Below are 18,117 nucleotides of genomic sequence, written 5' to 3'. Positions count from 1 at the left end.
ATTTTTACACTTGGCACTTAAATTATATTATGGTAATTCATATTTTTTAGTAATATGCCAAAAGAGATAGAGAAGAAATATATGGATAGATGGGTATCTTTTTGTAAAGCTGTAGCTATGCAACTTTTTAATGATCTTCCAAAGTGCATTTTAAATGTGTTATTTACAAAAGCACATATTTCTCTGGCAAATAGGTAATTCACAGCATATTTTGAACATTTGAAGACAGAACTGGTCTGTCACACTGGAACACAGAAGAAAATGTTACTAGTGCATAAAAGGGAATCATGAAGTTCTAGTGTACCAGAATGATACAATTGTAGGCTTATGGTGATTTACTTAAAATGGTAATTTAAAAGTCATTTTAATATATGTTTTAAGGTAAGAAGGAAGATGCATACTGGGATGGAGAGACTATTTAAGCTTTGAAGTGATTTCCATGATTATGAATCTTTGTTATTAATTATGCTATTTTAGATAGATTACTTAATCTTTCTGTGCTTCAGTTCCATTTTATAAAAAAATGGTATAAAAATGCGTACCTGATAGATTTGTTATAATAAATGTAGTATCATGTGTAGATACCCAGTTCAACGTTCTTTTACATATTTTATCTTGACAAATCGAGAATCAATATCAAGAGAGAATGAAATCAAATTTCCATGCTGCTAAACCTTCAGGCAGACACTTGAGAGTGCTTCTCTGGTCTTCAGTGAACCGTACAGTTTTGTCTCAACTTCCATCTTCAAGGGTTATTTCAATTAGTTTTATTTTAAAAGACTACATTTCTTGACCTACATTTAAATGGAATATTTTAAGAAGGATTTTCACTATATTTAGTGGGCAATGTAAACCTGGTGATTGAAGGTGAACCTAGGGGCCACTAAATACCATATATATATTTCTAATGTTTATTGGCGCATAACTGATTTACCGTGTTGTGTTAGCTTCAGGTGTACAGCAGAGTGAATCTGCTATGCAAATACATGCATCTATTCTTTTTTAGACTCTTTTCCCATATAGGCCATTACAGAGGGTACCCTGTGCTAAATAGTAGAACCTTATTAGTTATCTGTGTTAGATATAGCAGTATGTATGTGGCTTCCCTAGTGGCTCAGAGGTTAAAGCATCTGCTTCCAATGCAGGAGATCCGGGTTCGATCCCTGGGTCAGGAAGATCCCCTGGAGAAGGGAATGGCAACCCACTCCACTATTCTTGCCTGGAGAACCCCATGGACAGAGAAGCCTGGTAGTCTACAGTCCACAGGATTGCAAAGAGTCGGACACGACTGAGTGACTTCACTCATTCAATCCCAGTCTTCCAATTTATCCCAACCCCCCCAGTAACCATAAGTTTCTCTTCTATGTCTGTAACTCTATTTCAGTTTTGGAGATAAAGTTCATCTGTAGCTTTTCTTAGAGTCCACATATAAGTGATATCATATAGTATTTGCCTTTTTGTCTGACACTGAGTAATATTCCATTGTTTACATGTACCATATCTTCTTTATTGTTCCCTCTGTTGATGGACATTAAGGTTGGTTCCATGTGCTGCTATTGTGAATAATGCTGCAATAAACATTGGGGTGCATGTATCTTTTCAACTTATGGTTTTCTCTAAATATATGTCCTGGACTGAGATTGTTGGATCATGTGTGTGTGGGTGCTGTCACTTCAATTGTGTCTGATTCTATAAGACCCTATGCGCTACAGCCTTCCAGGATCCTCTGTTCATGGGATTTTCCAGGCATGCTGTGTCCACCTCCAGTTGTTGGATCATGTGGTATTTCAGTTTTTTAAGGAACCTCCATATTGTTCTCCCCAGTGACTATACCAGTTTGCATCACTACCAACAGTGTAGGAAGGGTTTGCTTTCCCCCCTCTCTCTAGCATTTATTGTTTGTAGACTCTTTGATGATGACCATTCTGATCATTGTGAGGTGATACATCAATGTAGTTTTGATTTGCATTTCTCTAGTAATTATTGATGTTAAAAAGCATCTTTTCATGTGTTTTTTAATCATCTGTATGTCTTCTTTGGAGAATACCACATACTTTTAAGAGACTGATTAGTCACATTTTTTCCTAAAGAGAATCTTTCTTTGCTAAATCCTCTCAAAGGTTGAAATGATGGCAGTCCTTCACATATTTATGTAAGTAAATTTAATCACATTGTTTGCATCTATACCTAATAAAACTAAAGAAATGAGGATTTTTGAAGGTCAGCTTAAGCGGAGAAAGCAAAGATCATTTAGAGAATTTGTATGGAATCAGAAGAATCTGAAGAAGCCAAAATGGGATTTATGGAGGCAAAGGCACTATGCTTGTTTCTGGTGAGAAAGGAGAATGCTCAAATATATGTAAAAGGTGTTAAAGTTTGTTTTCCCAATTATAAGTTTTCATCTAAAGCGCTGAACTGAAAACTTCATTTTTTTCCTTCCGCAATTTCAATGCTGTTTATAGTCTAGGAACCCTATATCCGAACCACCTTGTGAAACTGTGGCCATTTTAGATGTTCTGAAGCAAATTGAAGAGGTCAGATACTACATTACAATTAAATTCATCTGGCTTTGGTATCTAATATCCCTTATTTTAGTTTTTGTCTTTTGGGAAGATATAGATTTATATTTAATTGTATTCACACATGTCTAGAAGCACTATAATGGATGCATTTTACAAGGAGAAAATAAAATGAAATATCAATAAATAACTAGGCTATAAATAAACACATTTGTCACTGCTAGTAAGTGAATTCTATTCGTATACTGTTAAAGTAATGGCTTTGAATGAATATATTAAGTCTAGTGAAAAATCAAAGACTACAATTCTACTAAAGTTAAATTGATTGTACTTTTATGCAAGCCCTTTAAATAGCTGTGATCTTCCATTTAATTTGTGTAGTGGATAGTGGTGCTGTTTTTTGTTCCTCTTAAATGACAATGTGCTGTCTGTTGGCATTTTCAGCCTGCTGCTTTGATATGCATAAATCCTATTATACTCTATGGTTGATGCTTTTAAGATGAGATGGTGGCTTTCCTGACCTATTTGTTGATTTATTTTAGCAACTGAGAAAATATCAAACCACTGAAGTTGGATCCTATTAATCTTTGCTTGCTTTCTATCTTTTCTCTCTGTAATTTTTATTCTCAAAGTTGAAAAAGAGAGTGTCACCAAGTATGCATATAATAGAAAAATGTTTTAAATTGGATGTGAATCACAGTTTGGAAATTGATTGTGTTTCATGGCTCTGGTATAATGAAGAACTCTTTTAAAACACATTTGTCTGACTTGCATGAAGGATTCTATATCATATTAATATGAAAGTTTTTGAGGTCTAAGTTTTTCTTTCTTTTAAAATAAGGGTTTGATGCTGCTGCTGCTGCTAAGTCACTTCAGTCGTGTCCGACTCTGTGTGACCCCATAGACGCAGCCCACCAGGCTCCCCCGTCCCTGGGATTCTCCAGGCAAGAACACTGGAGTGGGTTGCCATTTCCTTCTCCAATGTGTGAAAGTGAAAAGTGAAAGTGAAGTCGCTCAGTCGTGTCCGACCCTTAGCGACCCCATGGACTGCAGCCTACCAGGCTCCTCCATCCATGGGATTTTCTAGGCAAGAGTACTGTAGTGGCTTGCCATTGCCTTCTCCGAAAATAAGGGTTTATGTACCTGTAAAAGATATGCATTGCAGGCAGATTTTTTACCATCTGAGCCACCTGGGAAGTCCCTGATAAAAAGCAGGCAGAGCTAATTTTGGTAGATGTAGACTGATATGTTTCAATAAATGGATTTTAGTTTTCTAAGAAAATAATTAGATAGCTAACTGTAAAGATTAATCTTATTTTTAACTTGGAACATACCAACCATAATATGTTCTCTTTGCTCACATTTTTTTCTTTTTGTTTATACAACAGGAAATACAGACAAGGGCTGAAATGAAACTTGGACTTATTATCTTGTACTCATCATTAGACTAGAGATTCTGATGGGGAGCAGAGAGTGATTCAAATAGTAAGATATTATAAAAAATAGAAATCCCTTTCAGATACAAGAAAATAAAATTAAGACTTAAACTACTACTTATTTGAACTAAACTAGAAATACTGCCACAACTTAATTTGTCTGTCTTGTTTCAAAACACATATGTATGAATTATGGATTTTTAGTGGCCCTGGAATTATTCAATATTTTTAGATTAATCAAGCGCTGAAAGTTATAATTTATTTGAAAATGCTTATTTGTTCATTTATTTGTTTAATCAGGAAAAATCACTCATCGACTGTTTCAGTTACCCATTCCTTTACAAGTTACCCCCAAATATAGGGTTGCAAAGAGTCAGACACGACTGAGCAACTGAACTGAACTGAACTGATACAGTAGGTTGTTCTTCAGTCACTCCATCGTATCCGACTCTTTGAGCCCCCATGGACTGCAGCTCACCAGGCTTCTTTGTCCTTCACCCTTTCCCTAAGTTTGCTCAAACTCATGTCCGTTGATTGGTGATGCCATCCAACCATCTTGTCCTCTGTCGTCCCCTTCTCCTTGTACCTTCAATCTTTCCTAGCATCAGGGTCTTTTCCAATGAGTCAGCTCTTCCCATCAGGTGGCCAAAGTTTTGGTGCTTCAGCTTCAGCATCAGTCCTTCCAATGAATATTCAGAGTGGATTTCCTTAAGGATGGACTGGTTGGATCTCCTCACAGTCCAAGGGACTCTCAAGAGTCTTCTCCAGCACCATAGTTCAAAAGCATCAATTCTTTCCCACTCATCCTTGTTTATGGTCCAATTCCCACATCCATACATGATGACTGGAAAAAACATAGCTTTGACTATTCGGATCTTTGTCAGCAAAGTAATTTTTGCTTTATAATATACTATCTTGGTTTGTCATAGCTTTTCTTCCAAGGAGCAAGCATATTTTAATTTCCTGGCTGTGTAGTCATCTGCAGTGATTTTGGAGCCCAAGAAAATAAAGTCTGTCACTGTTTCCATTGATTTCCCCATCTGTTTGACATAAAATGATGGGATGACAGGCGTTGATCTTAGTTTTTTGAATATTGAGTTTTAAAGCCAGCTTTTCCACTCTCCTCTTTCACTTTCATCAAGAGGCTCTTTGGTTCCTCTTTGCTTTCTGCCATAAGGGTGGTGTCATCTGCATATCTGAGGTTGTTGATATTTCTCCTGGCAATCTTGATTCCAGCTTATGCTTCTTCCAGCCCAGAATTTCTCATGATGTACTCTGCATATAAGTTAAATAAGCAGGGTAAAAATATACACCCTTGACGTACTCCTTTCCTGATTTGGAACCAGTCTGTTGTTCCATGTCCAGTTCTAACTGTTGCTTCCTGACCTGCAACAGAAGGCAGTTAAGGTGGTCTGGTATTCCCATCTCTTTCAGAATTTTCCACAGTTTGTTGTGAACCACATAGTCAAAGGCTTTAGCATAGTCAGTGAAGCAGAAGTAGATGTTTTTCTGAAAATCTCTTGCTTTCTCTATGATCCAGTGGATGTTGGCAAACAGATCTCTGCCTTTTACAAATCCAACTTGAATTTCTGGGAGCTCTTGGTTAATTCATTGTTGAAGTCTTGCTTGGAGAATTTTGAGCATTACTTTGCTAGCATGTGAAACGAATGCAATTGTGTGGTAGTTTGAACATTCTTTGGCACTGCCCTTCTTTGGAATGGGAGTGAAAACTAACGTTTCCCAATCCTGTGGCCACTGCTGAGTCTTCCAAATCTGCTGGCATATTGAGGGAAGCACTTTAAAAGCACCATCTTTTAGGATTTGAAATAGCTCAACTGGAATTCCATCACCCCCACTAGCTTTGTTCATAGTGGTGCTTCCTGAGGTCCACTTGACTTCCCATTCCAAAATGTCTGGTTCTAGGAGACTGATCACATCATTGTGGTTATCTGGGTCATTAAGATCTTTTTTGTATAGTTCTTCCGTGTATTCTTGCCACCTCTTCTTAATATCTTCTGCTTCTTCTGGGTCCATACAATTTCTGTCCTTTATTGTGCCCATCTTTGCATGAAATATTCCTTTGGTTTTTCTAATTTTCTTGAAGAGATCTCTAGTATTTCCCATTCTTTTGTTTTCCTCTATTTCTTTGCATTGTTCACTGAGGAAGGCTTTCTTATCTCTCCATGCCATTCTTTGGAACTCTGCATTCAGATGGGTATATCTTTCTTTTTCTCATTTGCCTTTAGCTTCTCTTCTTTTTTCAGCTATTTTTAAGGCCTCCTTAGACAATCATTTTGCCTTTTTGCCTTTTTTTCCTTGAGGGTGGTTTTGATCACTGTATCCTGTACAATGTTATGAACCTCCATCCATAGTTCTTTAGGCACTCTATTAGATCTAATCCCTTGAATCTATTTGTCTCTTCCACTATGTAATGGTAAGGGATTTGATTTAGGTCATACCTAAATGGCCTAGTGCTTTTCCCTGCTTTCTTCAATTTAAGTCTAAATTTTGTAATAAGGAGTTCATGATCTGAGCCACAGTCAGATCCAAGTCTTGTTTTTACTGACTTACTAGTTCTCCTTCTTCATCTGCAAAGAATATAATTAATTTGATTTCGGTATTGATGATCTGGTGATATCCATGTGTAGAGTCATCTCTTTTGTTGTTGGAAGAGGCTGTTTGCTATGGCCAGTGTGTTCTCTTGGCAAAACTTTGTTAGCCTTTGCCCTGCTTCATTTTATACTCCAAGGCCAAACTTGCCTGTTACTATAGGTTTCTCTTGACTTCCTACTTTTGCATTCCAGTCCCCTAAGATGAAAAGGAAGTCTTTTAATTTTTTTTTGGTTTTAGTTCTAGGAGTTCTTGTATGTCTTCATAGCACCATCCAGTTTTTCAGCATTAGTGGTTGAAACATAGACTTGGATTACTGTGATATTGAATGGCTTGCCTTGGAAATGAAGAGAGATCATTCTGTTGTTTTTGTCATTGCACCCAAGTACTGTGTTTCACAGTCTTTTGTTGACTATGAGGGCTACTCCATTTCTTCTAAAGCTTTCTTGCCCACATTGGTAGATATAATGGTCATCTGAAGTAAATTCGTCCATTCTGGTCCATTTTAGTTCACTGATTCCTAATATGTCGATGTTCACTCTTGCCATCTCCTGTTTGACCACTTCCAATTTATCTTGATTCATGGACCTAACATTCCAGGTTCCTATGCAATATTGTTCTTTACAGCATGGAACTTTACTTTTACCACCAGATATATCCACAACTGGACATTGTTTTTGCTTTGGCTCAGCCTCTTCATTCCTTCTGGAGCTATTTCCTGCTCTTCTCCAGTAGCGTATTGGGCACCTACTGACCTGGGGAGTTCATCTTTCAGTGTCCTATCTTTAAGGCAAGAATGCTGAAGTGTTTTGCCATTCCTTTCTTTAGTGGACCACGTTTAGTCAGAATTCTCCACCATGACTTGTCCATCTTGGGTGGCCCTACATGGCTCATAGTTTCATTGAGTTAGACAAGGCTGTGATCCATGTGATAAGTTTGGTTAGTTTCCTGTGATTGTGGTTTTTATGAAGATAAGAGGCTTGTGGAAGCTTCCTGGTGGGAGGGACTGCCTGTGGGGAAAACTGGGTCTTGCTCTGGTGGGCAGGCCATGCTCAGTAAATCTTTAATCCAGGATAGTAGTTCCTTGTTAGTTTTCATTTTAAATATAGTGGTGTGTACAATTTCCATCCCAAACTCTCTAACTATCCCTTCCCCTTGGCAACCATAAGTTCATATTCTAACTCTGTGAATCTTTTTCTGAACAAACATTTATTTTACACTTTCTGAGAGTTAGGAATCTGAAAGAAGTTTAGTTAGATGGTTCTGGTTTAAAATCTCTTATAATGTTGCAGTCAAATATCAGTTAGGGCTGCAGTCACCTGAAGGCTTGGCTGAATTGGAAAATCTGTTTCCAGGCTCATTCAGTGGCTATTGGTAGAAAACATGAATGTCTCATGTGGGGCTGTTCATGGTGTAAGAGTTGCCTTTTTCCAGATTAAAAGATGGAAGGGGAAGACAACATACTCCAAACAAAAGCTACAGTGTCTTGTATAACTGATCTTGGAAATGACATTAATCACATCTGCTGTATTCTGTTGGTTACATAGATCAACCTTGGTACAGGGTGGGGTGTCAATATCAGGAGGTGTGGGGTTCAGTGGGAACCATATTCAAGGTTTGTTTCCACATCTGTGTGCTTTACAAATGTTGCTAAACACTAGACACAAATATGAATACCACTCACACTCTTATCCTTATATTATTTTTCTGTCAGTAAATTCAGAATCAGAATTTTAAAAAAATTTTTTGGTAATATTTCTAATTATAACATAAAAATATTAATAAAATCAATTTCTTTTATAAAATTTTATATCTAAAGAAACACTTTAGCATAATTTGGAATATATATCCTCAGAATAATATTGGACAAAAATTTCCCAGTTTTTTCTTTGCCTGTTCTAAAACTTTAAACCATATAAGTCAAAATTATTTCTGAGAGGTTTACTGCAGAATGGAAGAAGCAATGTGTATAATGTTTTCACATTGTTGTTCTAACTTGCATGTACCTAATTACTAATGATATTGAGCTTGTTTTCATGTGCTCATCTTTGTTCCTATGTATCTTCATCTTTGTTTATATGGTACACTCATATTTTCCCCAAATGTGTGACTTGTCTTTTCAGTCTTGTAATAGTCTTTTGAAAACCATTAAATTTTGATTAATTCTTATTTCACGATTTGTCCTTTTGTGGCTCATGCTTTTTGTCTGTTATCTAACACATATTTTTATAATCCAAATTTGCAAATCCAAGGTTTCTCCAATATTTTTTCTAAAAATTTTTAGTTTTAGATTTTGCTTTTTGAGTTATATGATCTTTTTGGGGGAGTTAATTTTGCATTCAATGATTGTTATTTGCAAATAGATATCCAATTGTGTTAGCACCATTTGTTAAAACGATTCTGTTTACTATTGAATACCTTTGCCAAAAATCAGCTTTCTATATGGTGTGTGGATCTATTTCTGAAATCTACTATGTACATTTGACTAATTTGTTGTTTTGTTTATAATCCTGCCAGTACCACACTATCTGATTATTGCACCTTTACAGCAAATCTTGAAACCAGGTAGTCTTTCAATATTGTTCTTGTTTTGGCTAACCTGCTGCTGCTGCTGCTAAGTTGCTTCAGTCGTGTCCGACTCTGTGCGACCCCATAGATAGCAGCCCACCAGGCTGCACCATCCCTAGGATTCTCCAGGCAAGAACACTGGAGTGGTTTGCCATTTCCTTCTCCAATGCATGAAAGTGAAAAGTGAAAGTGAAATGGCTCAGTCGTGTCCGACTCCTGACTCCTAGTGACCCCATGGACTGAAGCCCACCAGGCTCCTCCCTCCATGGGATTTTCCAGGCAAGAGTACCAGAGTTGGGTGCCATTGCCTTCTCCTTGGCTAACCTCAGTTCAGTTCAGTTCAGTCGCTCAGTCGTGTCTGACTCTTTGCGACCCCATGAACCACAGCATGCCAGGCCTCCCTGTCCATCACCAACTCCCGGAGTTCACTCAAACTCATGTCCATCGAGTCGGTGATGCCATCCAGCCATCTCATTCTCTGTCTTCCCTGTCTAGTCCTTTGCAATTCCATGTAGATATTTATTTTATTTATTTATTTATTTTATTGGAGGCTAATTATTTTACAATATTATATTGGTTGGTTTTCCCATACATTGACAAAAATCTGCCCTGGGTGTACGGGAGTTCCCCTTCCTGAACCCCCCTATCACCTCCCTCTTCCCCTTATCCTCCCTCTGGGTCATCCCCACACACCAGCCCTGAGCATCCTGTAACATGCATTGACCCTGAACTGGCGATTCGTTTCACATATGACAACATACATGTTTCAATGCCATTCTCCCATATCATGCCACCCTTACCCTCTCCCACAGAGTTCCAAAGACTGTTCTATACATCTGTGTCTCTTTTGCTGTCTTGTATACAGGGTTATCATTTGCATCTTTCTAAATTCCATGTATACGCGTTAGTATACTGTATTGGTGTTTTTCTTTCTGGCTTACTTCACTCTGTATAATAGGCTCTAGTTTCATCCACCTCATTAGAACTGATTCAAATGCATTATTTTTAATGGCTGAGCAATAGTCCATTGTGTATATGTACCAAAGCTTTCTTATCCATTCGTCTGCAGATGGACATCTAGGTTGCTTCCATGTCCATGTAAATATTAAGATCAGTTTTTCAATTTCTATTTTTAAAGTGGCTGCTGAGATTGAGATTGGGATTGTATTTGAGGAGACTGGACTGTGAAGAAAGCTGATCGCTGAAGAATTGATGTGTTTGAACTGTGGTGTTGGAGATGACTCTTGAGAGTCCCTTGTACTGCAAGGAGATCCAATCAGTCCATTCTAAAAGAGATCAATCCTGGGTGTTCATTGGAAAGACTGATGCTAAAACTGAAACTGCAATACTTTGGCCACCTCATGCTACGAGTTGACTCACTGGAAAAGACTCTGATGCTGGGAAAGGTTGGGGGCGGGAGGAGAAGGGGATGACAGAGAATGAGATGGCTGGATGGCATCACCGACTCTGTGGACATGAGTTTGAGTGAACTCCGGGAGTTGGTGATGGACAGGGAGGCCTGGCGTGCTGTGATACATGGGGTCATGGAAAGTCGGACATGACTGAGCGACTGAACTGAACTGAACAGATCAATTTGAATAAAAATGACATTTTAACAATATCGTCTTCTAAACAATGAATGCAGTATATCTCTCCATTTACTACTTTGGTTTTGTCAATGTTTTATAATTTTTAAAATATGGCCATTGTGACATTTTTTGTCATATTTTATACTCAAGTGTTTCACATATTTGATGCATTATAAATGATATTGTTTTTAATTCCTAATTGAACATTGCTAGTATATGCAATTAATTTTGCATGTAATCCTGTAACCTGCAAGTATGTAAAATTATATATTCTAGTGGATTTTTGTATATTCCATTGGATTTTTTTTCTCCCAGTTCAACTAGTTTATTTATTTTTAATTTATTTATTTTAATTGGGGGCTAATAACTTTACATTATTGTATTGGTTTTGCCATATATTGACATGAATATTCCCCGGGTATACATATGTTCCCCATCTTGAACCCCCCTCCCATCTCCCTGCCCATCCCATCCCTCTGGTTCATCCCAGTACACCAGCCCCGAGCCTCCTGTATCATGCATTGAACTTGGACTGGCGATTCATTTCACATATGATATATACATGTTTCAATGCCATTCTCCCAAATAATCCCACCCTCGCCCTCTCCCACAGAGTCCAAAAGACTATTCTATACATCTGTGTCTCTTTTGCTGTCTCGTATACAGGGTTATCATTATCATCTTTCTAAATTCCATATATATGCATTAGTATACTGTATTGGTGTTTTTCTTTCTGTCTGACTTCACTCTGTATAAGAGGCTCCAGTTTCATCCACCTCATTAGAACTGATTCAAATGTATTCTTTTTAGTTGCTGCATAATACTCCATTGTGTAAATGTACCACATCTTTCTTATCCATTCGCCTGCAGATGGACATCTAGGTTGCTTCCATGTCCTGGCTATTATACACAGTGCTGCGATGAACACTGGAGTACATGTGTCTTTTTCAATTCTGGTTTCCTTGGTGTGTATGCCCGGCAGTGGGATTGCTGGGTCGTATGGCAGTTCTATTTCCAGTTTTTTGAGGAATCTCCACACTGTTCTCCATAGTGGCTGTACTAGTTTGCATTCCCACCAACAGTGTAAGAGGGTTCCCTTTTCTCCACACCCTCTCCAGCATTTATTGTAGACGTTTGGATAGCAGTCATTCTGACTGGCGTGAAATGGTACCTCACTGTGGTTTTGATTTGCATTTCTCTGATTATGTGTGATGCTGAACATCTTTTCATGTGTTTGTTAGCCATCTGTATGTCTTCTTTAGAGAAATGTCTGTTTAGTTCTTTGGCCCATTTTTTGATTGGGTCGTTTATATTTCTGGAATTGAGCTTGAGTTGCTTTTATATTTTGGAGATTAATCCTTTGTCAGTTGCTTCATTTGCTATTATTTTCTCCCATTCTGAAGGCTGTCTTTTCACCTTGCTTATAGTTTCCTTTGCTGTGCAGAAGCTTTTAATTTTCATTAGGTCCCATTTGTTTGTTTTTGCTTTTATTTCCAATATTCTGGGAGGTGGGTCTTGGAGGATCCTGCTGTGATTTATGTCGGAGAATGTTTTGCCTATGTTCTCCTCTAAGAGTTTTATAGTTTCTGGTCTTACATTTAGATCTTTAATCCATTTTGAGTTTATTTTTGTGTATGGTGTTAGGGAGTGTTATAGTTTCATTTTTTTACAAGTGGTTGACCACTTTTCCCAGGACCACTTGTAAGAGATTGTCTTTTCTGCATTGAATATTCTTGTCTCCCTTGTCAAAAGAAATCTTCCAGCAAGCAAAAGCCCAGGTCCAGATGGCTTCACAGCTGAATTCTACCAAAAGTTTAGAGAAGAGCTAACACCTATCCTACTCAAACTCTTCCAGAAAATTGTAAAGGAAGGTAAACTTCCAAATTCATTCTATGAGGCCACCATCACCCTAATACCAAAACCCGACAAAGATGCCACAAAAAAAGAGTACAGGCCAATATCACTGATGAACATAGATGCAAAAATCCTTAACAAAATTCTAGCAATCAGAATCCAACAACACATTAAAAAGATCATACATCATGACCAAGTGGGCTTTATCCCTGGGATGCAAGGATTCTTCAATATCCACAAATCAATCAATGTAATACACCACATTAACAAAACGAAAAATAGAAACCATAAGATTATCTCAATAGATGCAGAGAAAGCCTTTGACAAAATTGAACATCCATTTATGATAAAAACCTTCCAGAAGGTGGGAATAGAAGGAATATTCCTTAACCTAATAAAAGCTATATATGACAAACCCACAGCAAACATTATCCTCAATGGTGATAAATTGAAAGTGTTTCCCCTAAAGTCAGGAACAAGACAAGGGTGCCCACTCTCACCACTACTATTCAACATAGTTTTGGAAGTTTGGCCACAGCAGTCAGAGCAGAAAAAGACATCAAAGGAATCCAAACTGGAAAAGAAGAAGTAAAACTCTCACTGTTTGCAGATGACATGATCCTCTACACAGAAAACTACTAAAGACTCTACCAGAAAACTACTAGAGCTAATCCATTGGATTTTTTAAATAGATGTTCATGTTACCTGAGAGTAGAGATATTTCAATGTTATTTTCAAATCTAGATGCCTTTTTTATTGCCCCCTTGCATGGATTAAAATCAATAATAAAAATGTTGAAAAGAATTGATGACAGAAGAATCCTAATCTTGTTATCGATCTTGGGGGAATTATCATTTTGCTACTAAGTTTGATTAGCTCTAGGTTTTTAGCAGATGTTTTGACAGGTTGAAGTTTCTATTCCCACTTTACTAGAAGTTCCTATTTGAAATAAACATTGGATTTTTATCAAAGTTTTGATATATTTGGTGAATTATATTGATTGACTTTTGAATGTTAGACCAACCTTCTGCTTCTGAGATAAAAAATTGGGGTGTTATGTATTATCCATTTTATATATTATTGGATTCAATTAAAAAATTTGTTTTCAAGTTTTAAATTTATGTTTATGGGAGATATTTGGGGCTTCCCTGGTGTCTCAGATGGTAATAAATCTGTCTGCAATGTGGGAGAAATAGGTTTAATCCCTGAATCAGAAAGATCTGTAGAAGGGAATGGCTACCGATTCTAGTATTCTTGCCTGGAGAATTCCATGGACAAAGTAGCCTAGTGGGCTACAGTCCATGGGGTTGCAGAGTTGGACACAACCGAGTGAATAACACTTTCATGTTACTTTTCATGAGAGATATTTATCTATAGTTTTCTTTTTCTTCTTTCTTTCTTTCTTTTTTTTTTGGTAATGGCTTTGTGTAGGGTCAGTCTGATTATATATAATGAGTTAAGGACTGTTCCCTCCTTAAGTTTTCTGGAAAGTTTGTGAAAATTAGGTATTCTTTCTTCTTTAAATGTTCAGGAGACTTTACAAATGAAGCTATCTGCTCTTTGAGTCTTCCTGATAGGAATGTTTTAAGCTGCAAATTAATTTTCTTTAATGTATGAACCCTATTCTGTTTCTCATTTTGACTTAGATTTGATGTTTTTGCCTCTTTCAATAAATTTGTCTATTTTGCCTAAAGTTGTCAAACTTACTGGCATAGAAGTCTTCATAATTTTTCTTTATTATTTTCTAATATGTTTGGAATCTATAGTGATGTTCACTCTTTCATTCTTGATAGTAAAGTTGGTGTCCTCTCTTTTTTCTCTGATCACTATTGGTAGACTAACTTACTCTTTATTAATTTTTAAAATATACCTCGTTTTTGGTTGGTTTTGATTTTTCCTAATTGATTTTCTGTTTTCCATTTTACTGGAAAAGGAAATGGCAACCCACACCAGTATTCTCTCCTGGAAAATCCTGTGGACATAGAAGCCTGGTGGGCTGCTGTCCATGGGGTCGCACAGAGTCGGACGCAACTTAAGCGACTTAGCAGCAGCAGCAGCAGCAGAAGAGTAAAGACTCAAGAGAATATTAAGGTAGAATGGTTTTATCCTTGACCTTGTCCTTACATTCATTGTTAGCATCTCCCTTTTTAATTTTACTGATTTTTACTGGAGTATAGTTGCTTTACAATGTTGTGTTAGTTTCTGCTTTACAGCACGGTGAATCAGTTATACATATACATGTATCCCTTATTTTTTAGATTTTTTTCCCATTTAGGTCAGAACAGAGCACCAAGAAGGGTTCGCTGTGATATATAGTAGGTTCTTATCTATTTTATGCATTGTTATTGTTTAGTGGCTGAATCATGCCTGACTCTTCTGTGACACCAATAACTAGCCTGCCAGACTCCTCTATCCATAGGATTTCCCAGGCAAGAATACTGGAGTGGGTTGCCATTTCCTACTCTAGGATTTTATTCATAATACTGTGTATATGTCAATCCCAATCTCTCAATTCATCATACCACTCCCCTTTCCCCCCTTGATAGCCATAAGTTTGTTCTCTACATCTGTGTCTCTCTTTCTGCTTTGCAAATATGTTAATCTATACCATTTTCCCCCTGCTGCTGCTGCTGCTGCTGCGTTGCTTCAGTCGTGTCTGACTCTGTGTGACCCCATAGATGGAAGCCCACCAGGCTCCCCCTTTCCTGGGATTCTCCAGGCAAGAACACTGGAGTGGGTTGCCATTTCTAGATTCTACAAATAAGCAATATTTCACGATATTTGTTTTTCTTTTTCTGACTTAAATTCACTCTATATGACAGTCTCTAGGTCAATTCATCACTTTGCCAACAAATGTCTCTATAGTCAAAATATGGCTTTTCTAGTATTCATGTATGGATGTGAGCATGTATGGGCTTCCCTCATAGCTCAGTTGGTAAAGAATCCACCTGCAATGGGGAGACCCCAGTTTGATTTCTGAGTCAGGAAGATCTGCTGGAGAAGGAATAGCCTAACCATTCCAGTATTACTGGGCTTCCCTGTTGGCTCAGTTGGTAAAGAATCTGTCTGCAATGTGGGAGACCTGGGTTCAATCCCTGGGTTGGGAAGATCCCCTGGAGAAGGGAAAGGCTACCCACTCCAGTTTTCTGGCCTGGAGAATTCCATGGACTGTACAGTCCGTGGGGTCATAAAGAATCAGACACGACTGAGCAAGTTTAACTTTCACATGGATGTGAGAATTGGACCATAAAGGCTGAGTGCTGAAGACTTGATGCTTTCAAACTGTGGTGGTGGAGAAGACTCTTGTGAGTCCCTTGGACAGCAAGGAGATAAAACCAGTCAATCCTAAAGGAAATCAACCCTGAAAATACATTAGAAGGACTGATGCCGAAGCTGAAGTGCCAATTCTTTGGCCACCTGCTGGGAAGAGCTGACTCATTGGAAAAAACTCTGATGCTGGGAAAGATTGAAGGCAAAAGAAGAAGAGGGCAGCAGAGGATGAGATAGTTAGATGGCATCACCAACTCAATGGACATGAGTTTAAGCAAACTCCAGAAGATAGTGAAGGATACTGAAGGCTGGCATGTTGCAATCCATGAGGTTGCAAAGATTCAGACATGATTTAGCAACTGACCACCGCCAACAACAACGTCTATTCATGTGTCTCCAAATGGAACTATTTTGTTCCTTTTTTATATTTTCTTTATCCATTCCTCTGTTGATGAACATTTAGGTTGCTTCCATGTCCTGGCTATTGTAAATAGTGCTACAATGAACTTTGGGGTGCATGTATCTTTTTGAATTATGATTTTCTCCAGGTATATGCCCAGGAGCGGGGTTGCTCAGTAGTCCTATTTTTAGTTTTTGAGAAACCTCTGTACTGTTCTCTATAGTGACTTCATTAATTTACATTCCTACCAACAGTGTAGGGGGTTCCCTTTTCTCCACATGCTCTCCAATATTTATTGTTTGTAGATTTTTTGATAATGGCCATTCTGACTGGTATGAGATGATACTACATTGTACTTTTGATTTGCATCTCTAATAATTAGTGATGTTGAACATCTTTTCATGTATTTGTTGGCCATCTGTATGTCTTCTTTGGAAAAATGTCTGTTTAGGTCTCTCACCCATTTATCATTGAGTTGTTTGATTTTTAGTACTGAGCTATATAAGCTGTTTGTGTAATTTGGAGATTAATCCTTTGTCAGTTGCTTCGTCTTCCATTCTGAGAGTAGTTTTAAATTTGTTTATGGTTTCTTTGCTGTGCAAAAGCTTTTATTTTTAATTAGGTTTCATTTGCTTATTTGTGAAAATGACTCTTACTACCCAAAGCATTATACAGATTCAGTGCAATCTCTATCAAATTATCAATGGCGTTTTTCATAGAATAAAAAATAGTTTTAATAATTCGTTAGGATATACAAAAGACACTGAATAGCCAAAGCAATCTTGAGAAAGAAAAAGAGCTGGAGGAATCAGGCTCCCTGACTTCAGACTATACTGTAATGCTATAGTAATCAAGACAGTATGGTACTGGCATAAAAACAGAAAAATAGATCAGTGGAAAAGTATAGAAATCTCAGACATATACCCATACACCTATGGTCACCTAACTTATGATAAAAGCAGTCAGAATATGCAATGGAGAAAAGGCAGTCTCTTCAATAAGTGGTGCTGGGAAAACTGGACAGCTACATGTAAAAGAATGAAATTAGAACACTCCCTAACACCACAGACAAAAATAAACTCAAAATGGATTAAAGACCTAAATGTAAGGTTAGATAGTATAAAACTCTTACAGGAAAATGTAGGTAGAACACTTTTTGACATAAAATGCAGCAAGATCTTTTTTGATCCACCTCTTAGAGAAATAGAAATAAAAACAAAAATAAACAAATGGATAGTGTCTTTTAACTACTGAATTTATTCACTGCCATCACATGAAGTTGAACGTGTCTCAAACTGAAAACTTTGTATTACTCCTAGTTCCTCTACCATGCTTCTTTGATTTGTTCAAATTCTTTTATTTTCCTTATTGCTCAGGTTTAATAATTTTTCATTTCAGTCCATCCAATTTCTTTGTTTCTACTTCCAACAAGTCTTCAAATATCATGTGCACTGCAAATTACTATCAAAAACATGCAAAAACATGTTAATGCAAAAACATGAACTATCCTCCCTCTGCTTCTTCTTTGATAGTATAACTCTTCTTTAAGCTCAACTGAGGTTGTCTTCCTTCATCAAATCTATACTCTGAAAGATCTGGGATAAAGGAATCTTTTCTTCTCATCTTTTGGGTACAAGTTGTTTTTCTCATTAATTTTGTATATATTTGAAATTTTGTCTCATGTGTTTTGAGGGCTTTTTTAAGAGTGCATGCATGTGTGTGCTAAGTTGCTTTAGTCGTGTGTGACTCCTTGTAACCCTGTGGACTGTAGCCTGTCAGACTTCTCTGTCCATGGGATTCTCCAGGCAAGAATACTGGAGTGGGCTGCCATACCCTCCACCAGAGGATCTTCCCAAGAGAGGGATAATATT

The sequence above is a fragment of the Moschus berezovskii genome, chromosome 9, assembly GCF_049115385.1.
Source record: "Moschus berezovskii isolate FMDL1 chromosome 9, NW_MosBer_1.0, whole genome shotgun sequence".
Classification (NCBI taxonomy): Eukaryota; Metazoa; Chordata; class Mammalia; order Artiodactyla; family Moschidae; genus Moschus; species Moschus berezovskii.
The sequence above is the reverse complement of the archived record's forward strand: the minus strand, read 5'-3'. Positions refer to the sequence as shown.